The following is a 13,091-nucleotide window of genomic DNA, read 5'->3' as shown; positions in this document are numbered from 1 at the left end:
TCTCTGGAAAACCTGTCTTCTCAAAAATAAAAAAAAACAAAACGCACCCAAAACACCAAGGCTAGATGCTTAACATGAGGCCACTCTCTCTGCCGCGGACTGTGTGCATTTCTGACCTTGCACAAGGTCAAAAGGCAAGAGAATGTAACCCATGTAAACATGGGTTTAAGCAGCGAGTAAACCATCTTCATTTTGGACCATGCAATCGTTCCTGAGATGAAGAGATAGTCATGTCTACTGCTGAGAAGCAAGTCTGGGAAACAGCACTAGCTTCTCTTACGCCTAGCTGTACCACTAATTTATTGTGTGATCCTGGACAAGGCATTTAACCTTTTGGGCCCATTTTATGAAAAACAGATATAACCATTCTTAGCTGTTTCACAGCCAAGCAAAGGGTCTTGTTTGATGCTTTTAAGCATGCCATTTCAATAAATAATCTATGAGACATGTATCACTATTAAGAAGATGACCGAGAGAGTCTAGGAGTCTAACAAGAAACTTATTAGGTGAGATCATACAGTTTCAGGATGGATTCTGGGCCATGACATGCTAATGATTTGCAAAGATTATTAGGCTTGTCGGAATCATGGACATAAAAGAACCCTAAAGTAAAATGCTTATCTGCTTTTTTGCAATAAATTGTTGACCCAATTTCCTTCCTACCTTGGCGAACCCTTGCAGAGAAGAATGATAAATAGCAGAGGTCCAACCGCTTTGTATGTTTTTAAAATCACAAAGGATAATTCAATTTAAAAAGTAATTTGTATGGAAGAAATATTTTGCCAGGATATGAGCTAATAAAAACCTATATTTAGTGCTCACGGTTTTCAAAGCGCTATACAAATGTTAATTTATTAGCTAACCATTATATCTGTAAAGAAGATATCTGTAAAGAAGGAAGTGGTACAGATGGAGACAGAGGAGACAGCAACATCCTCAGTCATAAGCTCCTGAAGCCAAATGTCTCATTGTACATATCATCGCCCAAGTGGAGCTGGATCAATGCTTACATCTGTTGGATGCAGAAATCTGCAGGAAATCCAATTGCCAAGAACCCTTTAAACCTAAGTTTGTTTTTACCAAAGTTCAGGCTCCTGGGTTTGAAAATGTCAACTGCAGTGAAGGAACGGTTCCACGTTTCAATGTTTCGGATGACAAATGCGGCTTGAGATGTTCCCTCCTGCTAGGGCTCAGCCACCCTGCTGCTTGCTGCCTCCCTGGGGATGCGGATGCAGCTGTTTGTAAAACCACACCATACGCAGATCAGGGAAACGGTCTGGAAATAAAAAGAAAAAAAAAAGCCCTTATCTGCCAAACCCTTACCTTTTTATTTTTTTTACCCTACCCCAACTTTAATTTGGCTAGATTAAAACCAATCTGGTTTTATAGTGGGGTTTCACATGTATTTGCACTGGCTCAGGCAAGAGGGCAATACTCTGTGAGGGGGAGGAAAACAGATTGGGAAACTATTTTCTACCATCTAAACTGGAAAACGGACCCATATCTATTTCAGATCATGGCATGCAGTATCTCACCTGATCTAAAACCTGTATTTCTAACCAGTTTTCAAGCAGTAGAACAGGGGGTTTCGAACAGCCCTCCTAATACGTCTTTTCCAGCTCTAGCCCCTACCACCCGTGATCAGATGTACATTTTGTAACTCTGAGCGATAATATCGCTCCATTTCTGCCAAGAGACCTGCTGCTGCTTCGTGGAACCTGCCTTGCTGAAACCTCTCTGCTTCATGTCCACACTTCATCCGTTTCTGCTTGCTTACACACCAAAGTTTCTCTGTCTTTAATAGAAATTTCGGTTGATACTTTATTCTCTCTGCAATGTCTTTACCACACTGTTTCCCAGAAAAGCTGAAAACTGTTGAAAGCAAAACAGTCAGATGCAGTCAGCATTTTCTTCCTCTTTTTCTTCCCTTTAATTTCAATAGCAATTATTGGTATCCCATATAGGAGAAATTAAAGTAAAAAGAAAAAAAAAAAAGATTAGACCTTCCCTGCTTCCTTGGAGCTTTTTGTTTTGTAAATCACGCTGCGTGTAAGCTATATTTTAAGAAAAAAGAAAGCATTATTTTTTCACTCTATTTCTGACCAATAAGGAGGGAATTTGTTGGGTCATCTCCTGACGGGCGTTGGATTTTACACCAGCAATAGCTTTTGTGAACTGTGCATCTGATCCAAAGCCCATTAAATTGCATGGAAGTATTTTCCATTCATTTTGCTTGGGGAGTAAAATGGGGCTTTATAAGCTCAGCTCCCCGTACAAAACCTTTTAACGTTTGCATTTATGGTATGGGCTGCACTGCATCATATTTCAGCCTTCAAAAATGTCAGCGCTGAGGATGAAAAGGAATAAAATTAAGAAATTGGAGTCTTTCGGAAATCTCCTTCCCAGAGCGAGCCAAAATGAGCCTATGAAGAAACACATAAGAGAGCACATTGGCAATTTTTTCAGCTTGTGACCTTGGGAGACGCTGATTTTCAAGGATCCCCCCAGGGACCTTCAAAGGAGCCTGGGTTTGATGGAGCAGGTATTTCTCCAAAATTAGGCTCCTTTCTGGCATTATAAGCATAATGCCTACTACAATTAAGGCATTTTTGAAAATTTCATTCCATAATTGTATGTAGCTGGGGTCTGGGGCAACCTCGCGTTCAAGCTGTCACTAAACACGTTCAATGCCGCGTTGGGTCATTAGGCTTATAAACAGGTTGAACCTCAACCCTGGGGCCTGTGCATTTAAGCTGATTTCTTGGGTAGGTAAAAGAGATATTTATATTTTCATTTAGCTTGAGTGATACCAGCACCTGCCACTCGCTCTAAACAGAGCAGTTAACCCATAACTCCCTCTGTCAACTCCTGTTGACGGAAAGCAAAGCAGATAAATTAATGGTTCCCCTGAGAGGAGCGAACGGAGAAGACTCGTGTAAACAAATACCTCACAAAATACAACTGTATTAATGTGAATGGAAATGAAAGAGAAAACGCCTCTCCCCAACCTCGATAGGCACAGCAGGCTGGAGGCAAACACCCGCAATGATGCTAAAGGTGGGGAACATACAGCAGACGCTTCGCAGCTGCCGCAATGGCAATTAATGCATCCCCAAAGCCGGGGAAATTGTTTCAGCCCTGCCAAGGCCAATGGTCGGGATGTGTTTGCATCTTTCTTGAAGCGTGTGGATGTGTAAATACGACCCTTGCCCCTCTGCGCGGGCATGCACACCAAGTCCTGCTGCTGGCAGATGCGCCAACAGTGATGAAAAGCAAAAGGAGGGGGAATATGCTATTAAAAATCTGTTTTGCTCTTGAGTAAGCACAGAGGCTGACCGGTGTTCCTTGGCTTCTTCCCTCATCTGAGGATGGGTTCAGGATCTTCAGCCGCTCGGTCCCAGGCGTACTGGGGACGTGGTGCTGTGACACAAACTGCAGAGCATGCAATTATTTCCTCTGCCAAGGGACAATAGCGAGACATCTAGCGATCCTAGTGATGGCAATCTTATAAAAAGCCAAATCAGTAGGTCATTTGATTGGGCCCTAGTCTGAGGATTAATCTAATTAAGTAACAGACTTCCACCACCCCCTCCCCCCATCTCTATGATGTTCCTTCTCAAATCTTCTTCTTCTCCTATTTTCCCTATGATAGGAAACTCCAAATTTTACTTTCTTTTCCTGTGATTGCTGATTTAAGCTTCTGAGTGGCCCTGGGTACCGTAGAGTTTGTGCACCTCACAGCCTTCCAAGATACAGAAGTATTTGCGTAGACAAAATGTTAAAGCGAAGACCCTTCCCTGTCTCACCCTTGCTAGTCATTTTTGCCTATGCTTGTCTCCTTCCTTGAGATAACACAAGCATCTGTGTCATTCTCATCTGATGTAAAATGATTGCAGAAATGAAAATAAATGCATTTTTGCAGACCAGGCATCCAATTTGTTTCACCTCTGCACAGTGGTACAGGGCGTAGGGCAGCCAGGATCTGCTGTTGGCCAAAGCTATGGGCTGAGGGAGGATTTATGAGAGACAATAATGCTGCCTTTAGGGTAAAGACAGGTCCCACGTCCCATCACCCTGCTGTGCTGGTCAGGATGGCACCATAACTCCAGTCTGCTTTACATCCCCAGATGTTGCAACATCTGGATGGAGAGGGTGTGAAGATTTTAGCCAGACTGGAGGATCTTAAGCGTCTTTTTGCCTCCCTCGCACCTCAGCTTGTCCAGGAATGCGGAGGAGAAGCCCGTAGCTGAGCTGAGCTTGTGTTAGGCTACAAATTGTAATTCAGGGAAGGATGTGTGTAAGGGGGGATGAGTACAGCATCAAAGCGAGGAGCTGTAAATGGAAATCTTATTCACATGTGTTTTACCTCCTACCCTGGCATTGTTTAGTGTCTGTGCGTTGGCTTGGACTGAAGCCAATGAGTCAAACAACATTCTCCGTGTAATTATATGCTTAATGGAAACAAGCAGAGGTCTCCATGGCCTAGCTTTGGAGAGGATTGTTTCTTAAGTAGTTGCCTCTGAGGAAGAGGGGAGGGGGGAACATGCAGAAGCCAAGGGCATAAAGTGACTTTGGAAAGGCACCAGTCGCGGTGCGAGCACATGGTCTAGGGGCTCTGTTCTGCTCCCCAGCCTGCACTAACAGCAGCCAGTGGATGCTACGGCACCTCCTCAGATGGTAAATGAAGAGCAAGAAGTTGCACCAAGTGGTCATCTCGCCCTGCTGAGGGCCTGCCAGCTGCAGCTCTGAAAGCACCCGGTGGCATCGATGCCAAAAGCAGAGACCAGGGTGGTGACAGAGGTGATCTGGACAGTCTTGCAGTAACATGGAGAATTTCCCTCCCAGTCCGGTTTCCCGCATCGCCCTTTCTTCTACAGGTTAATGGTCCTATAAGGGCAGCAGCAATAAATACATTTGCCTACCCCAGAGGCTCATTAGTGTAAAGCCCAGCACTATAATTCAATTTATTTACCCTGCATAAGCCAGGTTGACATGAGGATGGCAGGCATGGGCCTCCTTCGACCTTCCCTTCCATCATCTCTGCTGCGGCAATGGCAGGAGAGTGGGCAGAGAGCTGGGCTTGGTAATATTTTGAGCCTCTAATTTTATGCTGCTGTGCAAAGCTGCCCTCGACAGGAGGGTTCTGCATAACTGTGCAGGGAACGGGGTGTTAGGATCACAGACAGACACCGTCGAGACCCTGGTCTAAGGCAAACACGCCTGTGGCTCTCTTGCTTCATGTTTTTCAGCTCAGATTAGCTGATCCGTATCGGAGTGGGCAGCTGTTTCATGGGGGATGGAGGAGAGAAGGTGTAGACCATGTATCTGACTCCAGGATTTTGGAAGCAAGGTAAATGTGATGGGGAAGGGGCAGAGGCAGCGGTTGGGATCCCAGCACTGGGCTCAGGGTCTGTCCAGCCCTTTCTCCTATAGGACCGCAGAGGGAGAAACACTCCGGGAGAGTGCTTAAGCAGTGTGTTAATTATGTCAATATTAGTAGCTAGCCTCTCTGTGTCCCTTTCTTAGCTGACACCTCACAACCCTTTTCTGTCCTGTGTTTGCATTTTATAACCTGGTATGAGAACTACAGCAGCTTTCCAGTTGGCCCAGGGTTTTATATAGGCTAAGGCTGAAATTAAAGCATTTCACTAAGACATAAGAAATGGCCTCAGTAATTTGTAAGTTTGGAAACAAATGGATTTAAAGTTGTTTTGTGTTTTTTTTTTAAACAAGCAAACAAACAAACAAGCAAGCAAACAGCAACAAAAGCTCTAAATGTCTTTGATGGTTACATTTATTGCTAAAGAGAAATACTGGTCCTCAACCAGATTTTTCACCAATCTAATCTGGGAACAGCTGTACTGAAATCGGAGACACAAAGGAGGTATCTACACTAGTAAATGAAATATTTTATTACAGTAAATAACAGTCTGGGACTGTTCCCTGCTACTGAGGCCAACTGGCATGGAGAAGCCTTCATCTATGTAATAAACCCTCCTAGTATCCAAAATATGGTGGTTATAGTCTTCTGCCTTTTGGGACTGGTCCCTGGCCTATGCTGATGCCTGAACCATGATCAGAAATTGTTTGGCCCAGGTCAAAACATTGCCAGGAACCTCTATTAATTGTTTTTTTAGCTGTTATTTAACAATATTAACAATAACTCCCTGGTACTGCTTAATTTACTAACACAGCCAGAGCCAAATCTGCAGGTGGCCAAACTGTAAGGAAATAGGTACGTCCATATTTACAGTAGTCTTTGGATTCTTTTGTAAAAGAAAATGTGTTCCTTGTTGTGATTATAAATTAATGATGCAAGTCGTTAAATCAGGGTGATATCCTGCTCTTTAACCCATGCTAGCATCACCTTACATGCATTGCAGAGACCTTGGAAGAGCCAGGTAGTGGTGGTCTCACAGCTGACAGGCTCGAATTTAACAATAATTAGGACCTTGGATTTCTGTTTTTAGAAATTTCTGCTTCTTCCCTTTCATCCCAAGATTGTTGAGCAGTGTAATTTTTCTCAGTATTCAATTTAATTTTCTTTCTTTTCTTTCTTTCTTTCTTTCTTTCTTTCTTTCTTTCTTTCTTTCTTTCTTTCTTTCTTTCTTTCTTTTTTTTAAGAGTAAAAAGAGCAAATGTAATGGAACTGATCTTTCATTAGAAGTCCATCGATGGAGCAGATATCATTTAGAGCAGGTTGTCTAGAAGCGAAGGCAATACCAGCCAGCGGAGGAAATGTTGCCAGTTTGCCCTCCCGACTCTAATCTCTGATTTCAAGCTATTACATGAAACCCTGCAAATCAACAAACAATGCGAACAATAATGAAGGGGTGTTTAAGAAAGAAAGATGCCATTTGGGGGGATTACTGGATGTGAATGCTATCTCTCCCGGCTCTTGGCAAAGAGCGAATTGGAATTGCATTGTTGTCAAATCAAATATTCCTAAAGCACTCCTAGGGATTGTTTTGCAATTTTGTTAATATTTTAAAAGCATCCCTTGATCTCACCCATGTCCGTGTGCAGCTATGATTTCATTATGCGCTGAAAACAGATGTCTTTCTCTCTCTCCCTCCTTTCCCTCTCTACCTTCAACTTCAAGTTTTCACCTTAATAAGGTGCATTATAGACAATTGATTTTGAAGCATGTGGAATCCACCAGGAGACAGAGCACTTTAATCCTGCCATGTTTGCAGAATTGGCCTTTTCGTTAACGCTGGCCAGCCACGAGTATAAGAAACTTCTCAGAGGAAAAAACAAACAAAAACCAAACAAATACCAAAAAATGCCTTTCCCTCAGAGCCATAAGACAGAAATGCAGAGCCACAACTGTTCAGAGCAGCTTGGCGACCTGATTCTGAAAGCCTGTCTCCAAGCCGAATTCCCAACATCATCTTAAATTACCTATACATTACCCATAACTCTCTTTTTTGAATGAAAGCCAAATAAGCAAGTATTGGAGGGGCATACCAATGAATGAATGAAAGCCTGGGTTCTTTGTACATTTTTCAATGAACAAACACTTAGCAGAGCCCTAACAGGATCAAGGCTATCTACCTCAGCAGTATTTATGCTGCTGTTTATCTTCGGGATGGTTGACATAGAGGTGGGCTCTCCCTGAAGGCCAGGGTTTTGACTTTGCTTGACATCCGTAAAGTGCCATCCATCAAGTGAATTAATTGTGAATCACAAGATGATAGAAAGTGTGGGCAAGGAAGGTCAAATGCTCTGGCCCTGGCCAAAGAGCAGGTAGCAAAGCAGTGCTATTCCTAGCAACGACCCATGCTCCTGCCTATCCATCAACATGAAAAGGACTGGCTTGTTTTCTGTCCAAGCCCTTTCTATGTATGAGGTTCTGTTTGTTTTTATCAATTTTGTGGTTCTTGGCTATGGATATCACACCAAGGTAAACAGAAAGGTAGAATAATTAAAGGACTGTGCACTCAGTATTAGTAGAAGTTTCCTTGTCTGTATTAGAAATAAAAATGTGTTCTCAGTAAAGAAAGAAGTCTGTGACCACAGATGGTGTGTTGGGATGCAGAGCTCCAGGTACAGCTGGGGAAGCAGAGGCAAAGAGGAAGAAAATTTTGACAGGACAAGAGGTAACAGGCACAAAATTGAACATAGGAAGTTCCACCTCAACGTGAGGAGGAACTTCTTTCATTTGAGGGTGGCAGAGCCCTGGCGCAGGCTGCCCAGAGAGGTGGTGGAGTCTCCGTCTCTGGAGACATTCCAAACCCGCCTGGACGTGTTTCTGTGCAACCTGCTCTGGGTGACCCTGCTCTGGCAGGGGGTTGGACTAGATGATCTCCAGAGGTCCCTTCCAACCCCTGCCATTCTGTGATTCTGTGGAAATTGAGGGACAATCCCATGTGGTGAATCACTCAATGCCTCCGCTGGCAGCAGAACCAGGAACTGAATGGGGATTTTCTGATTCCCCATCCAGATCTAGTCTAAGTCTTGCAGTTAGACTAGTCTCAACTTTGAGATGTTTATGCTTTTCTGTCACTATGGGGGAAGCGTTATCCACTGGAGAGCACATTTTCATCCCAGTCTTATAGGCTTAACAGCTAAAATCCCTTCCTCCCTCCCCTTGCCACATGTCTTGGCTTTTTTCCTTCCTAGTTAAGTGTATTCAAATATGCAGATGCTTCAATGAACTCAAGAGTGGATATTTCAGTGGTGACTTCACACGTTCCTTCTGAATTTGACTATTAAGCCATTTTCTTTCTTTAACTGTCTTTTAAATAAAACAGAGCTGGATTGTTGGACATTTCTTTTTATCTCTATTGCTTTTAAGGCCTCATTTAATATGTAGACTCCAGACAGCAATTTTCAGACATATGTTTTACCTCTCTAGAAAGACACCAATTTGACAGCAGGGGACTGTGCAACTTCGTAGGTTGGAAGCAGCCTGATTTACACAGTAAAATAACTGCTGCTATTTCAGATCAGATTAGCTCTAAAGACCATCCAAAGACAAATCTTGTCTCTGGCAGGCACCTGCACATGGTGCCTTGGTTGTAGGGATCCTCCGTAGAATCATAGAATCATTTAGGTTGGAAAAGACCCTTGGGATCATCGAGTCCAACCATCAGCTCCACTCTACAAAGTTCTCCCCTACACCATATCCCCTAACACCACACCTAAACGAGTCTTAAACACATCCACGGATGGTGACTCCACCACCTCCCTGGGCAGCCTATTCCAGTGTCTGACCACTCTTTCTGTGAAGAATTTTTTCCTAATGCCCAGTGTAAACCTACCCTGCTGCAGCTTGAAGCCATTCCCTCTTGTTCTATCGCTAATTACCTGTGAGAAGAGACCAGCACCAACCTCTCTACAATGTCCTTTCAAGTAGTTGTAGAAAGTGATGAGGTCTCCCCTCAGCCTCCTCTTCCTCAAACTAAACAGTCCCAGCTCCTTCAGTCGCTCCTCATAAGATTTATTCTCCAGGCCCTTCACCAGCTTCGTTGCCTTCCTCTGCACTCGCTGCAGCACCTCGATGTCTCTCTCGTATTGAAGTGCCCAAAACTGGACACAATACTCAAGGTGTGGCCTCACCAGTGCTGAGTACAGGGGGACAATCACCTCCCTCCTTCTGCTGGTCACACTATTTCTAATACAAGCCAGGATGCCAGTGGCCCTCTTGGCCACCTGGGCACACTGCTGGCTCATGTTCAGCCGCTTGTCAATTAGAGCCCCCAGGTCCTTTTCTGCCAGGCAGCTCTCCAGCCACACTTCCCCAAGCCTGTAGCGATGCGTGGGGTTGTTGTGGCCCAAGTGCAGGACCTGGCACTTGGCCTTGTTGAAGATCATTCCATTAGTGTTGGCCCATCAATCCAATCTATCCAAGTCTCTCTGTAGAGCCTCCCTATCCCCATGTAGATCAACACTCCTGCTTAGCTTCGTGTCATTTGCAAACTTACTGATGATACACTCTATGTCCTTATCAAGATCATCAATAAAGACGTTAAACAGAAATCGTCCCAACACTGAGCCCTGAGGAACACCACTTGTGACCGGCTGCCAGCTGGATTTAACTCCATTGACCACCACTCTTTGGGACCGCCCATCCAGCCAGTGCTTGATCCAGCAGATCGTATGCTCATCCAGGCCATGAGCTGTCAGTTTTTCCATGAGAATTCTATGGGGAACAGTGTCAAATGGTTTTCAAAAGTCTAGGTAGACAATATCCACAGCCTTTCCCTCATCCAATAATTGGGTCATCTTGTCATAGAAGGAGATCATGTTCATCAGGCAGGACTTGCCTTTCCTAAACCCATGCTGACTAGGCCTGATCCCCTGCTTGTCCATTATATGACTTGTAATGGCACTCAAGATGATCTGCTACATGACCTTCCCTGGTACCAAGGGTGTGGTCATGTTCCACAGTTTCTCTTGAGGAGGACATTGTGATCCTAGGACAACATCTGAAGGTCCCGCCTGCAGGACTCAAATCTTAGCAGAAAACATTTTCATATCATCTAATGAGAGAAGTTTATGCAGAGGCTGAAGGACTTTGCTCATTTGGCAGGCACAGAGATATAATAAGACACACACTAGCGAGGGGAAGCTAAGGAGAAACCTTCAATGCGTGTGGACTCTTTATAGCGACCATGGAGTTTACCTTTCCAAATCAAGAGAATCAGCCTCCAGAACACTGAAAGGACCAAACAGAACTTGAAGGTGCATAGGAGTTTATAAAAAATTGAGTGCGCTCCAGGATCTGAAACGTAAGCGGGAGAAAAATTTGATGTTGGAGCTGTAAGAGGGAGTTAAGGTTGCTCAAATGAAGGAAGAGACTGGCATGGTGGAAGAGCTACCCAGCAGAATTGTGAGATGTGTATCAGGAGCATTTGTTTCTTTAAGGCTTAAGCAGCTTGAGGCTGGCAAGCCCTGATAACCACTTGCGAGCTGGCTGATAAATGGGTCAGATGCGTTCTGTCATGCTTGGCTGGGGATGCTGGCCATGAAACAGAGAGCGGGGTTTACGTGGAGTAGAAGGTCCATGTAGCCCATGCTGTTTGTGTCACTGCTTTGTGAGTCATTGCTGAAGATAAGAAATAGGACCTTGAAGAAGAGCCTGGAAAAGACTCTGCAGTGGAAATAATCCATCAATGCCGGCTGCTATGTTATGTTCTTCAAACTTCCCTTACTTTATGACCTCAGCCACTGAAATGCATGTCAAAGAGCGATAGCAGGGTACTAATGTAATGATATTATCTTCTCAATTATAACAGAAATATTATAGGTGCTTTCCTATTACCTTAAAACAACAGCAGCAGCAACAAAACTAGTCTCTATCTGTTAGCTTAAGGTGGGGAGAAGGGTGCACATATTGCAGAATTTGTTTTGGGAATAGAAGAAACAGGTGGAGGAAACTGTGAGGTTGTCATGGCACATTAGAAGCTCTGAGGTCTGGGGAAGTTGACTTAATCCATCCAGAAAGGTTTGTTACCTTGTCCCAGATCATAAACATTGACCTAATCCAGTTCAATTGAGTTCCAGTGATTCCAGTGCAGGGCATGTAAATCCAGGCCCTATTACAAATGAATACAATTAAAATGGTTTTATTATCTTTGTGTAGCCCAATAACTGCAAAGGCCTGCCTGAAATTCTGCTTTTACCTTCCACACCTGTAAAAAAGGAGGTAATCTTAAAAGCAGACCAGAACCAAGGACTGCTCATTCCTCCATATGTGCTCCACAGTGCAGAGCACAGGTTGTGGTTATTCTTTTTCTCTTTCTCTATTAATCATTCCCTGTCTTTGCCTCTCCCAGAGACAATCCCACCCCTAGATTTCCTGCACTGTTGCTTGTTGATGGGTATGATTTCTGTTACGGGAAATGTGAGTTTTAATCCCTTCAGGCTGAAAGGGAGTGTACACCAAGGTCTCCTGCTTCTCAGCACATGTCCCAGCTGCTCCGCTGCTCTCCAGCATTTGGAAAACAAATGGGGATGGCACAGCGAGAGGGGTTCACTCCCTGTATTACACTCCCGCATCACAGTCAGGCTACAGGACGTGAGGAATTGTAACAGGGGTGGTGTTGCTTCCTACATTTGATGTAAGGTGTTCATGGAAGGGCAGATGGGGAAGGCAGAGTGTCCTCCTCTATTCAAGTCACAGACCTGGTGGCATCACAAATTCTTTACAGTTTCATTAATACCTCCTACAGCAGGGATGTGTGTGTCTCTCTCTACATGATTCTACTACGAGCAGGCTTGGAGTGTGTCATATATCCCTAGGTGGTTACCAAAAATATATCAATATGCTGAAGAGAGTGTGTGTGGAGGAAAGCATAAAGGGAATGGGTAAGAACTGATCTATTAAACATCTGCAATAAATGCACGCCGATTGGCAAGCAGTAGAGACAAAGGAGTTATAAAAATCCACAGAAATCTGAAGGATTCAAGCATCAAGCAAAAAAAGAAATGGATATCACTGCTACTGTTTAATTCAGAAGAAGAAGATTTGATTAAGAAATAGGAAATCATAGAATAGAATAGAATCATAGAATAGAATCTTCATGGTTGGAAAGGACCTTTGAGATCATCGAGTCCAACCAAACAACCTACAATCTCTGCCACTAGAGCATGCCCTGAAGTGCCACATCTAGACGTTTCTTAAACACCTTTAGGGATGGTGACTCAACCCCCTCCCTGGGCAGGCTGTTCCAGTGCCTGACCACTCTTGCAGTAAAGTCATTCTTCCTAATATCTAATCTGAACCTCCCCTGCCGCAACTTCAGACCATTTCCTCTGGTCCTGTCATTATTCACCTGGGAGAAGGGGCCAACAGCCACCTCTCTCCAACCTCCTTTCAGGGAGTTGTGGAGGGCAATGAGGTCTCCCCTCAGCCTCCTCTTCTCCAAGCTAAACATGCCCAGCTCCCTCAGCCTCTCCTCATATGACCTGGTCTCCAGACCCCTCACCAGTCTGGTAGCTCTCCTCTGGACACGCTCCAGCACCTCAATGTCCCTCTTGTACAGAGGGGCCCAGAACTGAACACAGCACTCGAGGTGAGGCCTCACCAGTGCCGAGTACAGAGGCACCATCACTTCCCTACTCCTGCTGGCTCTCTCGCCAGC

The 13,091-nt window shown here is 44.4% G+C and overlaps 1 protein-coding gene across 9 annotated transcripts in view; it reads right to left on the bottom strand.

Moving 5' to 3' along the window:
• TENM4 (teneurin transmembrane protein 4) overlaps nt 1-13,091 on the bottom strand; it is a 1,293,844-nt gene that overhangs the window by 374,694 nt on the left and 906,059 nt on the right. The window contains exon 1 of one of the 9 annotated variants that reach the window (XM_063326375.1): nt 1,081-1,173. The exons of the other annotated variants lie outside the window; for them this stretch is intronic. The gene's annotated coding sequence lies outside the window, so the exon portion shown is untranslated. Of the gene's footprint in view, nt 1-1,080; nt 1,174-13,091 lie in introns of those variants that run through there. 9 annotated transcript variants of the gene reach the window in all.

This window comes from Chroicocephalus ridibundus, chromosome 1 (assembly GCF_963924245.1).
Source record: "Chroicocephalus ridibundus chromosome 1, bChrRid1.1, whole genome shotgun sequence".
In the NCBI taxonomy this organism is placed as follows: domain Eukaryota; kingdom Metazoa; phylum Chordata; class Aves; order Charadriiformes; family Laridae; genus Chroicocephalus; species Chroicocephalus ridibundus.
Note: the sequence above shows the minus strand (reverse complement) of the source record. Positions and strands in the feature narration are given on the sequence as shown.